The sequence below is a fragment of the Phascolarctos cinereus genome, unplaced genomic scaffold (assembly GCF_003287225.1).
Source record: "Phascolarctos cinereus isolate Bilbo 61053 unplaced genomic scaffold, phaCin_HiC Scaffold_5;HRSCAF=322, whole genome shotgun sequence".
Taxonomy (NCBI): Eukaryota; Metazoa; Chordata; class Mammalia; order Diprotodontia; family Phascolarctidae; genus Phascolarctos; species Phascolarctos cinereus.
In genome coordinates, this window is record NW_027555958.1 from 206506816 (window position 1) to 206522991 (window position 16176).

The window sequence follows — 16176 nt, forward strand, 5'->3', positions numbered from 1 at the left end:
CCCAGCCAGGAAATTAACAGAGAGAATGTTGTGATATGCATGACATTGTACTTTTCATATTGATCAAGCAACATGTTTTATTCCCTGTGTTGTGCATTAGGCACTATACAAAAAGGAATGAACAGACTTCATTCCTCAGAGTTTTTAATCTCAAAGACAATACTAATAAACTTTTTACATTCTCTCTTATAAGTAAGAATGATGGTAGCCTTAAAGTATTGAAATGTTTGGTTACTGCTATATATGTTGAGAGAGAACTCATGAAAAAGCCTTACAACAATGAAAAATCTTATCACAATGATTTAATCTCTTGTGGGAAATGCCATTGGATCTGGGAACTAGACAGTTTTTCATTCCTTTGACTATGGGACTGACTTTGAGAAAGGACAATGCCCTATTGTCAAAACTGGAGTATTATTTCTGCTACCAAGGGTTTCTTCAGCCTTTGATTGAATTATGATCTGAATGACCCAGGGTTTGGGTGTCCTATTCTTCATCCCACTTCTTTCTTGATTTTATTAGGCAGCATAGCAAAAAGTTGTCTTTGCACTTCATGTGAGACACATAGCAAGATTTCTGTGGTGCATTTCCCAGTAAATGATTGATTTTAGTGTCATTCTTATTAGACTAGCCTGGGGGAGTTCATCTCAAGGTGCCAACTTCCTCCTGCCATACTAAGTGGCTTCCTACAGCAGAAGCTTCAGATTAAAGTTATTCAGGAGGCTGCTTTGCAATGTATTGATTCTATCTCTGTTAAAAGTTGGGGGCATAAAAGAGGGACAATTTATTCAGCACTATGCCTTATATATTGCCACTCCTTTTTGTCTCCAGCTAAACCCTATGTTCTTCCCCTAAACATGCCAAATAAAAGAACATATGGCTTTCAACATTTGATGACTCATCTAATTTGTCACAAAATCTCTTTGGTTACAACAATGGACCTCAGTATATGTATACTCTCCAATACTTGTAAATGAACCTGATCTCTGCTTCTGAAGAAGAGAGTATGGAGGCCCACAGAAATGTGACAACCTCTGTTATCACCTTGCAGCCCGTGGAGTTGACTCTCAATAATACGAATCCCAGTGGGCTTCCTAGAGAAGAAAAGTCATGTGAAAGAAGTGGGTATACCCTTCAATAGAGTCCATGACTATGTCAGTGTTTCTGTGAATGAGATTTCCCATGAGTTCTGGAGAAAGACAAGATCCTGTCTAGAAGTATAACTATGGAAGCTTGTGCCACTCTGGACTTGCTAGTAGAAAACATGGTGAAAGTCATCTACAGAAGATTCAACAATACCTTTAATGATCTCCTTTTCAATATAAGCCATGGCCCAGTTATGCTCACAAATTGGTTTATCTTGCCACTGAATATTGAGGAGGCAGAGCTGAATGGTCTGAAAAGCAATAGGATCTCTTTGGGAACCTGCAGGAGTAGTAGAACCAACTTGATTTTTCCCAACTTTTTATGTTGCCAGTTGTGGTACTATAGGATGTACTATACAAGGCACAAAGTGCTACCTGTTCTATCTTTAGAACACTTTTCTATGTCAGTATCAAAACTTCTTTATAAAAATACTCTGAATTAAATAAAACAATTCAATACACATTTTAAGCTCTTACTCTATTACAGGTAGCACTTTAGGTGGAAATATAAGGACAAAAATGGAATGGTCCCTGCCCCCAAGAAGCTTACATTCTACTGAGAGGAAGTAAAATATACATAAATAAATTAATGCAAAGCATACAAAGTAAATGCAAAGTAGATTTGGTTGGCATACATTTGGTCTTTCTGTTGTTACCAAGTAATGACACCTGCAAAGTCAGAAGAGTTCTTTCTTCCTGTCAAACATTCATTTAATTAAATTCAACAAATATATATTGTAATCATTTAAAATAATAATAGCTAGCATTTATATAGTGCTTTAAAGTTTGCAGAGCATTTCATACTTTCCCTTCCCCTAATGAACTTAAACCCAATTTGGGAGTAGGAGTGTGGAGTAAATAAAATAAGGAGACCAATGTTATAAGGTAGACTATAAGGATCAGTGATGTGTGAGAGTTAAAGAGCTACTTGCTTGAGAGAAGGTGTAGGGACTTCGGCCATGCAGATGGAGCCAAGCTCACTGGTGAGGCAATCGTAGTGTCTTTTTTATGGATTGTATGGATCAGAAATTGTCAAATGAGCTAACACTGGGCTGGTGGTGGAAGGGGTCATTGAGAAGCATACCAGTCCCCAGAAGAAATGGGGTATTGTGTAACCATGGGAAGTGTATGTGGGGGGAGGAGCATACTAATATCCTAGATAGGCACAAGTCACATTGAATCAAGCATTTATAAGCACCTACCATGTATGGTGAACTCTGCTAAGCTTTGGGGTATAAAGAAAGGCAAAAAGAGTCATGTTCTTAAGCAGCTTAGTCTATTGGTGGGAGTGAGGAGGAAAGATGAGCAAAGAGTTGTAAAGAAGTAAGAGATATAATAAACAGGAAATAATCAGAGAAATAAGGTATTAGAATTCAAGGGGATTTAGAAAGGTTTCCTGCAGAAAGTGGGATTTTAGCTGCAACTTGAAGGAAACCAAAAGATAGAAATGAGAAGGAGAGCCCCACAGGTATGGGAGAAAGCTAATGATAATGCCCAGAGTTGTGATATGGCAATGTTTTGTGTGAGGAATAGAAAGGTGTCACTTTTCATAGAGTACTTGGAAAGGAGTAAGAAGAAGAAAACTACATATTCTGTCAGAGCAGCAATAGCCATGATGAGCTTATTCTTGTTGAAAGATGTCTCACGAAGTCCATGAAGGTGCTTTGGGTTTGTGGTTGGGCAGGGCATCAGGAGAGTCCTCTTAGTAGAGGCCGTCATAGAAATGGACACACTGAGACTTTTGAAGGATAATTGGCTGCTCCAGGTTTGTCTTCTCACAGGAATCCTTGTCTTCAAATTTACCATGACTGGTTCTCCCCAGGTCTCCAAATTTATTATGCCTGGTTTTACTCACACACAGATTGCCTGGAATTACAATTTCTTGTCTGATTGTGAAAAAAAAAAATCAGACTGCAAGGTCTTTCTGTCTCCCCCCAAAGAATGTCCTGCAGCAATAACTGAGGAGTAGTATTTCTCAAAGTTGAGAGAAAGGAACTCTTTGGAGCTAATAGGGAGCAATATCTGATAAAACTTAGTAATGGGGCTATACTCTGAAAACCCTGATGGAGGACTATGCTGGGCATGCTCAAGTACAAGAAATAATGATGTAATTAGTGTACTGCAACTCTGGATAGGCAAAGTTGATTCTATTAGCTTGAAATAGCTTCAGGACCATCAGTAAAGCTCAACCCTCAGATACCATCCCTTGTGGGGTAGCCAAATGATATTTTCTATAACTACTGCCACCACTCCCATAGGTTGACTTATTTGGCCTTAAAGGGAAATCTTCTAAATTAAAGTCAGAAGGTTATTGCATAGTTTCTAGAATAAATAAATGGGAATGAGATCCCTGTAGTCTAGTTCTACTTCACTGGATGAGAATGGAAAAGTTAGGTATGTTGCCCAAGCATTTTCTTCCTTATGATTGAAGATTAAATCACAAAGGCCCAATTGAGAAGCTATGGGCATGTTGTTGTTGTTTAATCATTTCAGTCATATCCAACTCTTTGTGACCTTATTTGGTGTTTTCTTGGCAAAGATACTAGAGTGGTTTGGCATTTCCCTCTCCAGCTCACTCTCTCTCATATTTCTTTTTTGAGCTTACTAATTTTGCTTTGTTGTTTGAAAAGAAAAAATAAAGACCATCATTACCATATGTTTTTGCCTCCATTAAAAAATATTGCAAATCATTAAAATATAATAGAAGGATAATAGGACTTGACCTGGGTTCAAGTCCTGCCTCTATGACTTGCTGGCTGTATGACCTTGGACCAGTTATTTAACCCGTCTGAGTGTTCATTATCTCATGCATAAAAACTGTCTAATAATATGCACACTACCTCTTTCACAAGACTGTAGCAATGTATATTGGTAGTCATCATTCACATTTCTTTAGTGCTTCCAGTATTGTGGAGCTATAGAAATGTGAGCTGTTCTTTTTGCTGCTATTAGATTAGCTACTTAGGGATCTGTGATCCACTGTGATTTCTTTCCATTGGCACAGATCAAAACCTCCTCATGGCATACAAATTTTGAGAGTTTATGTGATTGATAAGTATATCACCTGAAAGCCAAGTGAGACTCTTTGAACATAGTCTGATGAGGATGAGGTTGAGGATGATAGCTAGCATTTATATAGTGCTTCAGGGTTTGTGAAGCCCTTAATATATGTTATCTCATTTGATCCTCCCAGCAACTTGGTGCCATAGGCGCCTTTTATTATCCCCCACTTAACAGATTAGGAAATTGAGGCTGAAAAAAGGTGACTTACTCAAGGTCACATCAGCTAGTATCTGAGACCAATTTTGAACTCAGGTCTTTCTATTTGTTATACCATCTAGCTGCCCTCAAACAATAGATATAAAGTTCATTACAAGGCCCATAAGTGAACCTATCTAGCATGCTAGAATCTGTGAGAGCTGGTACTCCACTGACCTCGTGTTTGAAAACCAGGTGTATGTCCATATCACAGTAAGACCACAGAAGAGATTTTTGGTAGAGGGATTATTGTTGGCATTATGATCTTTATGTATCAATTGATAGATTACTTGTTGCTAGACCTGATTTCATTGGTTTGAAGAATTTCCTACCAAGAAACTCCCTCTGCCAATGCAGATCTTACAATCTTAGAGAATTGAGTAGGTCACTGAGACGTCAAGTGACTTGCCTTGGGTCCCACAACCAGGGTTTCAGAAGCAGAACTTGAACTCAGGTCTTTCTGATTTTAGGCAGCTTTATTCACTATACCACACTTCTTATAATGAGCCTCTTAAAAATCATCAATAATAATAGTCAGTATAATAATATGGAATTTAAAGCCCTTCAAAATCTAACTACAGACTAGCTCTCAAATCTTAAATTTATATTACTCTCCATTAGATAACCTATATAGACAAAATTGTCTACTTGCTGTTTCTCAAACTCAGCATTCCATTTCCCCAACTTGTGACAAGTTGTCCTTCATCATGTAAAATAAATCCTCTTCACAAGGATCAATTCATGTACTACCCACTATAAGAAGCCTTTCCTAATTCTATTTGGTTATTAGCGCTGCTTTCTTCCTCTTATTAATTTGCATGTTTACTGCTCACATTTTGTTGTCCCTTATACCTCCCCCACAATGTTAGCTTCCTGAGGGCCAGAACTGTTTATCTTTTTTGGCTTTTCATGACCAGTACCTACTAGGGTAATGTGGGTACAGTAGGTATTTGATATATTTTATTGAATTTAACAATAATAATAATAATCTGTTGATGGCAGGCTTTGTTCTGTAGCCCCTCTACTTGATAACTCTTGTCCAGTCATTCTGGAAATATTCAAGGAGTATTAATGACTGATGCCAATGTGCAGTAGGTGCTACTGTAAAATGGTGAACCCATATGCTCTTTAAATCTACTTTTGCATTCTTGGAGATCAAAAGCCTGTCTCAATGTGGAGTGGGCTCCTTCCCTCTCCCCCTTGTGTTTTTTTTTGTTTGTTTCTATTTTGATTGACTAGAAAAAAGGAAAATGGTTAGGCAGATCAATATGTGAGAGCCCATCTTACTGAAGAACTCTGGTTTATTACTTTATATAAGTAGGTTTCTGCACAACACCCCCTCCCACATAGAATTGAAATGTCATATGGATAGTGGGTTCTCAGCATTATTTCTAAGACTGGCTTTAGAAGCAAATGAATTGTACCATCATCAAACTTCAGTCCTCCATTGTTTGCCCCCAATGGCAGATTTAAATAGTACACATGCACACAAACCTCAAGCAAATCTTTTAAAAGGCAATTGAGGTTGAAAGAGTGTCATACTTGAAAAGGGAAATGGGAAAATAAAGTCTATAGGGAAAAACATGGTGAATTTGAAATGATACTCAAAAATGGTTATGGATGCCCAAGGGGAACCTTGTGATGTGATGCTGGTTATTTGTTCCATTTATGTTCTCATAGTGTATGCTCCCTTGATTTTTAAGGGAGGGTTTTCCCACAGCAGTTTGGCAGCAATAAAGAACGGTCATGTTGAACATCTACATGTTTCTTCTTCTTTTACAGATGTCTAGTGCAATTCTCCTCCATCTCCTGCCTCAGGCAAAGAAGATAGGATCCTTTCCAAAGCCAAATTATTTATTGGTGTCAAGAGTGCTACATTTTAAGTTCAAATAATGACTCTGAATTACTAAGGTCAAATCACTTAATTTCTCAGTGCCTCAATTTCTTCATTTGTAAAAACCAGAGGACTAGATTATGTGACATCTGAAGTTCCTTCTAGCTCCAAACTTGATTCAAAGGTTATATTCTAAGGAGTGTCAATTTGTGCTCTGCTGCTATCAGCACATTATTGAATAAAGATCCAAAGCTGGGAGCTATACACCCCCTATTCTTTCTTTTTATCTTAAGACTCTTTTTTTTTTCTTTTTCTGAGGCAATTGGGGTTAAGTGACTTGCCTTGGGTCACACAGCTAGTGTCTGTCTGAAGTTGGATTTGAACTCAGGTCCTCCTGATTTCAGGGCCAGTATTCTATCTACTGTGCCACCTAACTGCCCCATACACCCCATATTCTTTTCTTTCTTTAATATTTTATTATTTATTTTTAGTTTTCAATATTTACTTCCACAAGATTTTGAGTTCCAAATTTTCTCCCCATCTCATCCCTCCCCTACCCCAAGATAACATACATTCTGTATACCCCCTTCCCTAATATGCCCTCCTTCTATCTCACCCCCCTTCTCTTATCCCCTTTCCCTTCTATTTTCTTGTAGGACAGGATAGATTTCTATACCCCATTTCCTGTATTTCTTATTTCCTAGTTGCATGTAAAAACAATTTTTTAACATGTGTTTTTAAAACTTCGGGTTCCAAATTTTCTGCCTTCCTCCCCGCCCCCCAACCACTCTCATTGAAAAGGCAAGCAACTCAATACAGGTTATATGTGTGTAGTCATGCAAAACACTTCCATTGTAGTCATGTAAAGAAAAACTAAGTATATTTCCCTTCATCCTATTCTGCCCCCCAATTATTCTATTCTCTCTTTTGACCCTGTTCTCTCCTCAGAAGTGTTTGCTCCTGATTATCCCCTCCCCCAATCTGCTCTCTCTTCTATCATCCCCTTGCTCTCTTATCTCCTTCCTCCTCCCATTTTCCTGTAGGGTAAGATAGATTTCCATACTCAATTGAGTGTGTATGTTATTCCCTCCTTAAGCCAAATCCTATGAGAATAAGATTCACTCATTCCCTCTCACCTTCCCCCATTTCCCCTCCACTGTAAAAACCTTTTCTTGTCTGTTTTATGTGAGATAATTTACCCCATTCTACCTCTACCTTTCTCCTTCTCCCAGTATAATCCTCTCTTACCCCTTAACTTTATTCTCCAGATATCACCCCTTCATCTTCAACTCACCCTGTGCCCTCTATCTATCTACCTATCTATCTATCTATCTATCTAGATATACATACATATAATTTTTACCCTTCAACTACCCTAATATTGACAAAGGTCTCATGAGTTACAAATATCATCTTTCCATGAAGGAATGTAAGCAGTTCAACTTAATAAGTCTATTATGATTTCTCCTTCTTTTTACCTCTTCACATTTCACTTAAGTCTTGTATTTGAAAGTCAAATTTTCTATTCAGCTCTGAATACTTGAAATCCTCTGTTTCACTGAATGACCATTTTTTCCCATGAAGGATTATACTCAGTTTTGCTGGGTAGGGGATTCTTGGGTTTAATCCTATCTCCTTTGCACTCTGGAATATTATATTCTAAGACCTTAGGTCCCTTAATGTAGAAGCTGCTAAATCTTGTGTTATCCTGATTGTGCTTCCACAATACTTGAATTGTTTCTTTCAAGCTGCTTGCAATATTTTCTCCTTGACCTGGGAACTCTGTGATTTAGCTACAATATTCCTAGGAGTTTTCCTTTGGGGATCTCTTTCAGGAGGTGATCGGTAGATCTTTCAATTTTTATTTTGCCCTCTGGTTCTAAACTGTCAGGGCAGTTTTCCCTGAGAATTTCTTGAAAGATGATGTCTAGGCTCTTTTTTTGATCATGGCTTTCAGATAGTCCAATAATTTTTAATTTATCTCTCCTGGATCTATTTTCCAGGTCAGTTTTTTTTCCAATGAGATACTTCACATTGTTTTCTATTTTTTCATTCCTTTGGATTAGTGTTACAATGCCTTGATTTCTCAAATTGCAACTAGCTTCTAATTGCTCTATTCTAATTTTTAAGGAAGTATTTTCTTCAGTAAGCTTTTAGACTTCTTTCTTCCGTTTGGGCAATTTTGCTTTTTAGGGCATTCTTCTCCTAGTTGGCTTTTTGGACCTCTTTCGCCATTTGGGTTAGGCTATTTTTTTAAGGTGTTATTTTCTTCAGTATTTTTTTAGGTCTCCTCTAGCAAGCTGTTGACTTGTTTTTTTTATGACTTTCTTGCAGCACTCTTGATTTTTCCTCTACTTCTCTTACTTGCTTCTCAAAATCCTTTTTGAGCTCTTCCATGGCCTAGGACCAATTCATATTTTTCTTGGAGGCTTTGGATGTAGGAGCTTTGACTTTGTTGTCTTCTTCTGTATGTGTTCATCTTCTTTGTCCACAAATTAAGATTCTATGGTCTGATTCTTTGTGCTACTTACTCATGATCCCAGGCAATTACTTGAGTTATAAACTCTTTGTTAAGGTAGGGATCTGTTTCCAGTGTGGTTAATGTACTGTCTAAAGCTTTGGGGGCTTTGTGCAGCTGTTTTCAGAGATACTTCTAGGGACCTGTAAATTTTCAATTCTTCAAGGTGCTATGATCAAGGGAGAGGTGTTTACTCCTTTCCTAGCCTGTGCTCTGGTCTATGAATGATCATGAGCACTCTTTTCTGTGTTGGCACTGTGAGGAGGATTTTCTTTTCACTACCACTACAAACTCCACCAGTGCTCCTCCTCACCCCAGGACTGCCACCTAGAACTGTGACCCAGATCCAAACACAGGCAAAGCAAGAGAATCCTGCACCAGCAGAGAGATCCCTGCAATACCCCTCTGATCAGCCATTCAATTTCCCCTCAGTCTGTGGGCCTGAAGCTCTGGAAACAGCCACTGCCCTCAGGCCCACTCAGGAACTGGAGGCTAGGACCACGCTTCCTTCTCTCACCTCAAACATAGACTTTTCCTACTGACCTTCTAAGTTGTCTTTCATGTTCATGGGTTGAGAAGTCTGGAAACCACCACACCTGCCTGTGATTCAGTCCTCTGAGGCCTGCTCCAGGTTTGCTGAGGCCTACCCTGCCTGTGTGCCTCACACTGAGCCTGGCGCAATAGATCTTTCTGATCAACCATCCAGGTTGTCTTGGGCTGGAGATTTTTTTCACTCTGTCTTTTTGTGGATTCTGCTGCTTTAGAATTTGTGTAGATATATTTTTTATAGGTATTTGAAGGGGTTTGGAGGAGACCTCAAGCAAGTCATTGCTTTTGCTCTGCCATCTTGGCTCTGCCCCCTACACTCCCTATTCTTGAAATGACTGCTTTGGAGTACAGTTTGGGGATATGATTTCAGGAAGCAGAAGCTTATTTCCTGTTGTCCTTGTTGTTGTTATTGTTGTTCTTTTTCATCTTGAAGCAAATGAAACAAAGGACCTGCCCTCATCAGAAAGATGATGTATTTCTGAAAGTCTGTGTAGCCCAAATATCCCTATGATCTCTCATGTAGTCTTAGTTGCCTAAGACCAAAAAATATGATGAACTTTGAGAATCATTGGAAAGGCTACTTCTGCTCCCCAAATATTTATTAAGTGATGATGTTAAAGGCTCTGTGCTAGACATTTACCAGTATAGTGTGTCAGTACTCAGAAGTTTCCACTTCATAAACAGTTAATAGCTTGGTTTGGAGTTTGATGCTTATATTACAGAGTTGGTTCACTATTTTTGTCTCTATTCATCTCTAAAACTTGGGATATTTCTTAGATGTCATTGTGGAATCCCCTTGTATATGAAGTCAACTTTGGAGCCCACCAGGGATATCACTTGGCTAAAGCATATTCAATAACTTATGATGTCCCCAAACTCAGACCTTCTCAGAGAGACTGCATTGTAACATGCAATAGAAATTTTTTAAAAAGAGTATTTAAAATTAACATGTTAGAGAATAAAAGAAGAAAACACAGGACAAGCTGATATAAGCAAAGTAAATGATTGTGACACATGCAATATATACAGCAATTCAAACATACTAACTCTACTCAAGCTGAGGAAAGTTATAATGATTCTCTGACATCATAAGCAAAGATGTGGCATTCAGATCCTACAAAAAAGTTCACCTCAAAAGAATATTGCCACTAGTAGGCATATGCACCAAACATATTAAAGACAGAGGGAAGAGATGGATCTATATATACAAAAATATTAATGGTAATGCTTTTAGTTGTAGCAAAGAATTGGAAATAAGATGGGTAACAACTGATTTGTGATGATTGTTATATAGGTGTAATGAATGATGGCTTATGGATGTCATGACTGAAATGATAAAATCCAGAGAAACATAGAAAGACTTATAAAACTAAAGCAAAGTGAAGTGAGAACCAAGAGAATAATTAATAACATGACTATAATATTAGAAAAGAAAACAACTTTGGAACACTCTTTGCAGAGAAATGATAGAATATATGGGGAAATTATAACATACATTTTTCAGCCTGGACCAATATGTGAATATGTTTTGCTTAATTGTACATATTTGTTATAAGTGAGGGCTTTTGTTGTTTGGGGGAGATTTGTGTCAGGGGAATGGAAAGAGAGCAATAAAATGTGAAAGAAAAGAAAGAAAAATGATTTTAAAATATAGAGAGAGGAGAAGGAAATTCCAAAGGAAATAAACATAGCAGTGTAGGCACTATAATCTAAAATCTAGTATATACTTTTTAAAAATCCATACATAATAGAGCTAATACGTGCTTTTTAGAATCTTTTAGAAGGCTGCATATGCACTAAAACAGGAGTTTATATCACTTGGTCATAGTTAATATTAATTATTCCCATAAATATTAAAGTTTTGAAGTTGTATTCTAGGCAGGAGGTCAATGTCAGGATACTTAAGGTGACTGCTCTATTCCTAATGGTACACTTAAATTGTCATAAGTTAGAGAAGGTGATTGACTCTGAGTCTAGTATACAAATAATTAATAATGGCATATTCCACCATCTTTTTATTTATTTTTTTTATTTTTTACAAAACCCATGACCAAATTTATTGAGGCTGCCACGCATTTATCATAGATTACCTAGCCACTCAGGTGAGAGTCTTTTTGTGTGTTTCATCTCCTATGTGAAGGATTTCCTCTTCCATTAATTTTTCTCTGAGTCCTCAAATTACTAAATTGAATATGCATCCATTTACATGTTCTGTTCCCCTGCTAGCATGTAAGCTCCTTGAGGGTAGTGTGTGTGTGTGTGTGTGTGTGTGTGTTGTGTGTGTGTGTGTGTGTTTGCTTGCTTCATCTCCCTAGCACCTCCCAGTGTGCCTTGGATGTGGAAGTATTCTTGGTATTTTTTGATCACTGTTTTAATCAATAAGTAGTATTTTTTTTCCCAGAGACCCTTCCACTCATCACCACTAAGGGGTAGTACAAGAATGGACTCTCACCATTAGGTGGATTGCCCATTTGGGCTGTTAAAATTACCCAAACGAAAACATTGTCAACAAATGTCCCAAGCTGTACTCCAAGAAATTAGGCATTTATAAATCGTGATTCTTTCTAGATCCACCTATTGCACCAATTCACTTGAAAGGAGAAATTATTTTTTGACTTTAGGGGGAAAATGAAACCTTTAGCATTTAACAGTATGCCCATAAACCAAGGGGTTATTGGTAAGGTGTGAGATCCCCTAAGACCACAAAGCTTTTGTTAATGAGGTACCCAAACAGCACACGAAGTTACTGTATCAAATACTCTCTGCCTTGATGTTTTTGCTCAGGAACAGAGTAAAAGGGAGAATGTGTTTGTAAAAATTTACCTTGATTAAGCTTACTTAAGATTACTGCTAAGATATCTTATGACTCTCAAATTATATTATCCTCTCCAGCACATTACATTCTACTGTCAAGTGATGCAGGATCAGAAAATGCCAGATAACATGATGTTAACAGTCAATACTTATATGCCTCTTCAAGATTAACAAATTGCTTTCCATATATTATTTCCTTTAATTCAATTTCATATGCCTCAAAAATGATTCTCTTAAGTAACTAGAAACCTCTGCACTATCTCCTGCCTGAAAACAAGGTTAAGGTATGAGACATGGTGTCTTTCCTTATGGAGTTTATTGACTAGTAAGAGAATAGAACCTATAATGGGAACAAATAACTATAATACATGATAAATATATGAGAGGTACAATCAAAGTCCTGATTAAGGCCCATGAGGCACAAGGTCTGTGTAATTTTCTCATGGGGTTGTTAGAAGAGGCTTCCTAGAGATAATTATATTTGACTTGAGCCTTAAAATATGAATAAGAACTCAACTGGCTAAGAGAGAGAAAGAGAGAGAGAGGCATATTTTCCCATTTGTGGTATAAGGAACAGTTTGAATAAAGACACAGAGGTGGAAAAGTATAGGCAGTACACACAATGAATTTGACAAAAGCATGAAGTACATGGAGGGGAGCACTATAAAAAAAAACACAGGAAAGATACATCAGATTGTAGAAAGACCTAAATCCTAAGAAAGATAATTTGATAGGCCATTAGAAACCATTGCAAGGTTTAGAGCAGAAGAGTTTGATAAATCTATGCAAAGTTAAGAAAAATGTAGCAGGAATGTAAAGGATGAATTGGAGAGGACAGATATCTGCAACACAGTTGCCTCTTAGGAGGCTATTGCAAAAGTGTAAGTATGCATCAATGAAGGATTATTCTAGGTAGGTGACAATGGATATAGGAAGGAGAAGATGTATGTCAAAGAGATTGTCAAATTCTAAGGGGGAAAAATTGGTAACTGATTGTATATCAGATATAATGAAGAGAGAAGAGTCAAAGTTCACGTCAAGGTTTTGATATGTGAAGCTTAGATGAATGGTAGTGCACTGATAGAAATGATAAAACCAGGAGTCTGTGATAGATGATTGAAAGAATTTTCAAAGGAAGACTGTTTCAAGAATATAAAAAATGACAACTCTTGTTGTACTGATTTCAGAGGACAATGACAAACTCTAAATTATGCTACCAGTTACATAATACAAGAGAGTTTTTGCTCAATGCTTAGGCATCTAAGTGGCCCAATGAATAGAATACAGTACAGGACTTAGAGTCAAGACTTTTGTTCAAATCTTGTCCCAGAGACTTATTAGCTGTTTGACCCTGGGCAAGTTTTTAACCTCTCTTCACCTTAGTTTTCTCATCTGAAAAATGGGAATTAATGACAGCACCTAATTCGCAGTGTTGTTGTGAGGCCAAATGAATTAACATATATAAAGTACTTCGCAAATTTTAACATGCTATATAAATGCCTATCATTATTATCAACAATAACAATAGGAACTGTTAAAGAAAGATCTGGTGAACTGTTAAATGGAAGAAACCCCAGGCCCAAAAAGGGGAACCTGTAATAAACCAGAGTCTGATCACAGTTTACACAGATTATAAATGCTTTTTATTGCTTAAGAATGAGCTTGCAAGCTAGAACAATGTCTAGTCTGACATGTTCAAGGCCCAGTTGGAAAGAGTGAGTTATTTATACTTTTCAAACAAAGGGAGGCAGGAAATTTGGAGAGAAAGGCTGGAAATAGTCAGTCCCCATTCCCAAGGAAGGGGAGATCCAGGAGGGAAAGTAAGAAATTCCAGGTGTTAGATATGTGGCCTTTTAATACACAAATCAGCCTGACAGCTGTAGGCTTGTGTACAAACAATAAGATAAGGAGATGTAAAACAGCACGCGCCCTAGAGCCCCACAACCAACACTTAGGGGAGTCTCTGGAGAGATAAGGATGTCTCTTGATGGTCCATAAACCACCAACTGGCTAAGGGTCTACTTCAAAGCTGGTATGAGCATATTTGGCTCTCAGTCACCACAAAGGAAGGTTGGTATGTCAAGCCAATTCCTCATATAGTTCTTCTGGTTACCTGGATAATTGGTGGGAGAGAGGCTCAAGCAAATCAAGGTATCCATTTTCACACAACAACAACAACAATAATAACAACAACTAACATTACAATTGTACATTTATCTAGACTTCAAATAGCAGTATTACTGATGGGGTATGGGCCCAAGTCAATAGCTTTGTCCCTCACCTGAAAAAGAATTTGGGTCCTATTTGTCTGTGGGCCCTAGGGAAGCCCACCTTGATTCTCCTTGAACTCTCCCACTTGGTCAAGGAAGTCTCTAGTGTTTCCCTGAGACTATAATCCTATCAACTGGCCTTTCATTATCACCTATGCCCAATCTCCCAATTCTCTGTTACCCTTAACCTAGCCCAGCCCTCCATTATCTATTACCTTCCAATGACCCTCATACACCTTAATTCCCACTCTTGATCCTATCTAGACCTCATTCTCAACCTCCCAGTCACTCCCATCAAGATCCTCCTTTGACCCCTCCTCCAGTTATCCCAGCTTACTGTCCACTCCCATCAATATACCCTTCTCCCAAACCTGTCCTCCAGTTACCCCAAACTACTTGGCCACTCCTAGATCCCTCCCACAGTCTTTCTGTATATAGGGTCTATCTTGTCTCCATTAAGGTGTTCAGATTCTTAATGTTTAGCCAATGACTGAGACTTACTCTGGCCTGCTTGCATTAGTGATATAAATGCTTAGATTCCTTAAGAATCTGGCCAATATGGCAGGTCTCTAACAAACCTTGTCTTTGGCTAAAAGAATTCTTGGGTTGAACTCATTTAGGTAGAACTTGCATCTCTTGCTCTTGACATTTTGGGGTCCCAGCACCCCTGAACCTCAACATTACTGTCATTCTGAGGTGCTTGCTCATTGGAAGATTGGATGTTAAAAGCTTTCCAAGATGCAAATTTTCAGGATAGTTGACATTCAAAATTATGTACTGGAAAAAGAGTCAATGATTTAAAGTCATCAAATCAAATTAATCAAACCTTTAATTAAGCAACCACTTTGTGCTAGGCATTATATTAAGAAACAGGAATATAAAGAAAGGTAAATCTTCCTTGCCCTCAAGGAGTTCACAGTCCAGTGAAACCTAACTAGGTGGCTGATTTTTTGTTTTTGTTTTTGTTCAGCTCTTGTTTCCTTTTCTTTTTAATATTTTTTATGAAGGCATTTTCATAGGGAGAGAGGAAACAGAGATACATTCAGAAATAATTGTTGTTAGAATGAAAGGCATATATAAACATGCAAAAAGGGAAATATTATTTGGATAATCATATTTGTTACTAGTGCATTGTTATGTGCAAATTAAATTTACTTCCAACACTATGCGTTAATACTTTTATTCCAGTCAACTTTCAGATTGGAATATTCCCTCTATTTTAACTACCCTTGTGCTCTAAGTGAAATGTTAATACTTAGGATGATTACTTAGTACTATGAAGGTCAAGGCATTAGAAGTAAAAGCATGTAGGGGGAAGAAGGTAGAACCTGATATTCAAAAAAGTTTGTTCAGTTAACAGTTATACTGCTAGAAGCAATTGCTCTAAATGTGCTATTAAAAAAAGCATTTAGTACATAAGATTTTAATACTGATAGTTATGTTAACTAGTTTTTTCACAAGTCTAGCTAATCCATGTAAAAATGGATCAAGTCACTTGCCCTCTCTGAGGCTTATCTTTGAAATGAAGGCATTAAACTAAATCCTCTAAAGGCTTCTTATAACTCAATCTATTATCCTAGGAATAATCTCAACAAAGTTCACTGATGCTATGCAGCCAAAATTAAGATGGTAATATGACTGACACGCAACTTTCACTCACTTAAAGTGGACAATTTACAATCACATATAATTGTTAAAAGAAAATCTCTTGTGCATTATAGATTTTCATTTATTTCACTACTAAGTATTTTGTTGCTAAAAGGTAGCAACGCAATTGACAATGAGTTT

General features: G+C 37.5%; 1 pseudogene; it reads left to right on the top strand.

Annotated features, from left to right (window-relative positions):
• The first annotated feature begins 973 nt into the window (after nt 1–973).
• LOC144457658 (ubiquitin-conjugating enzyme E2 A pseudogene) overlaps nt 974–16176 on the top strand; it is a 40314-nt pseudogene continuing 25111 nt past the window's right edge.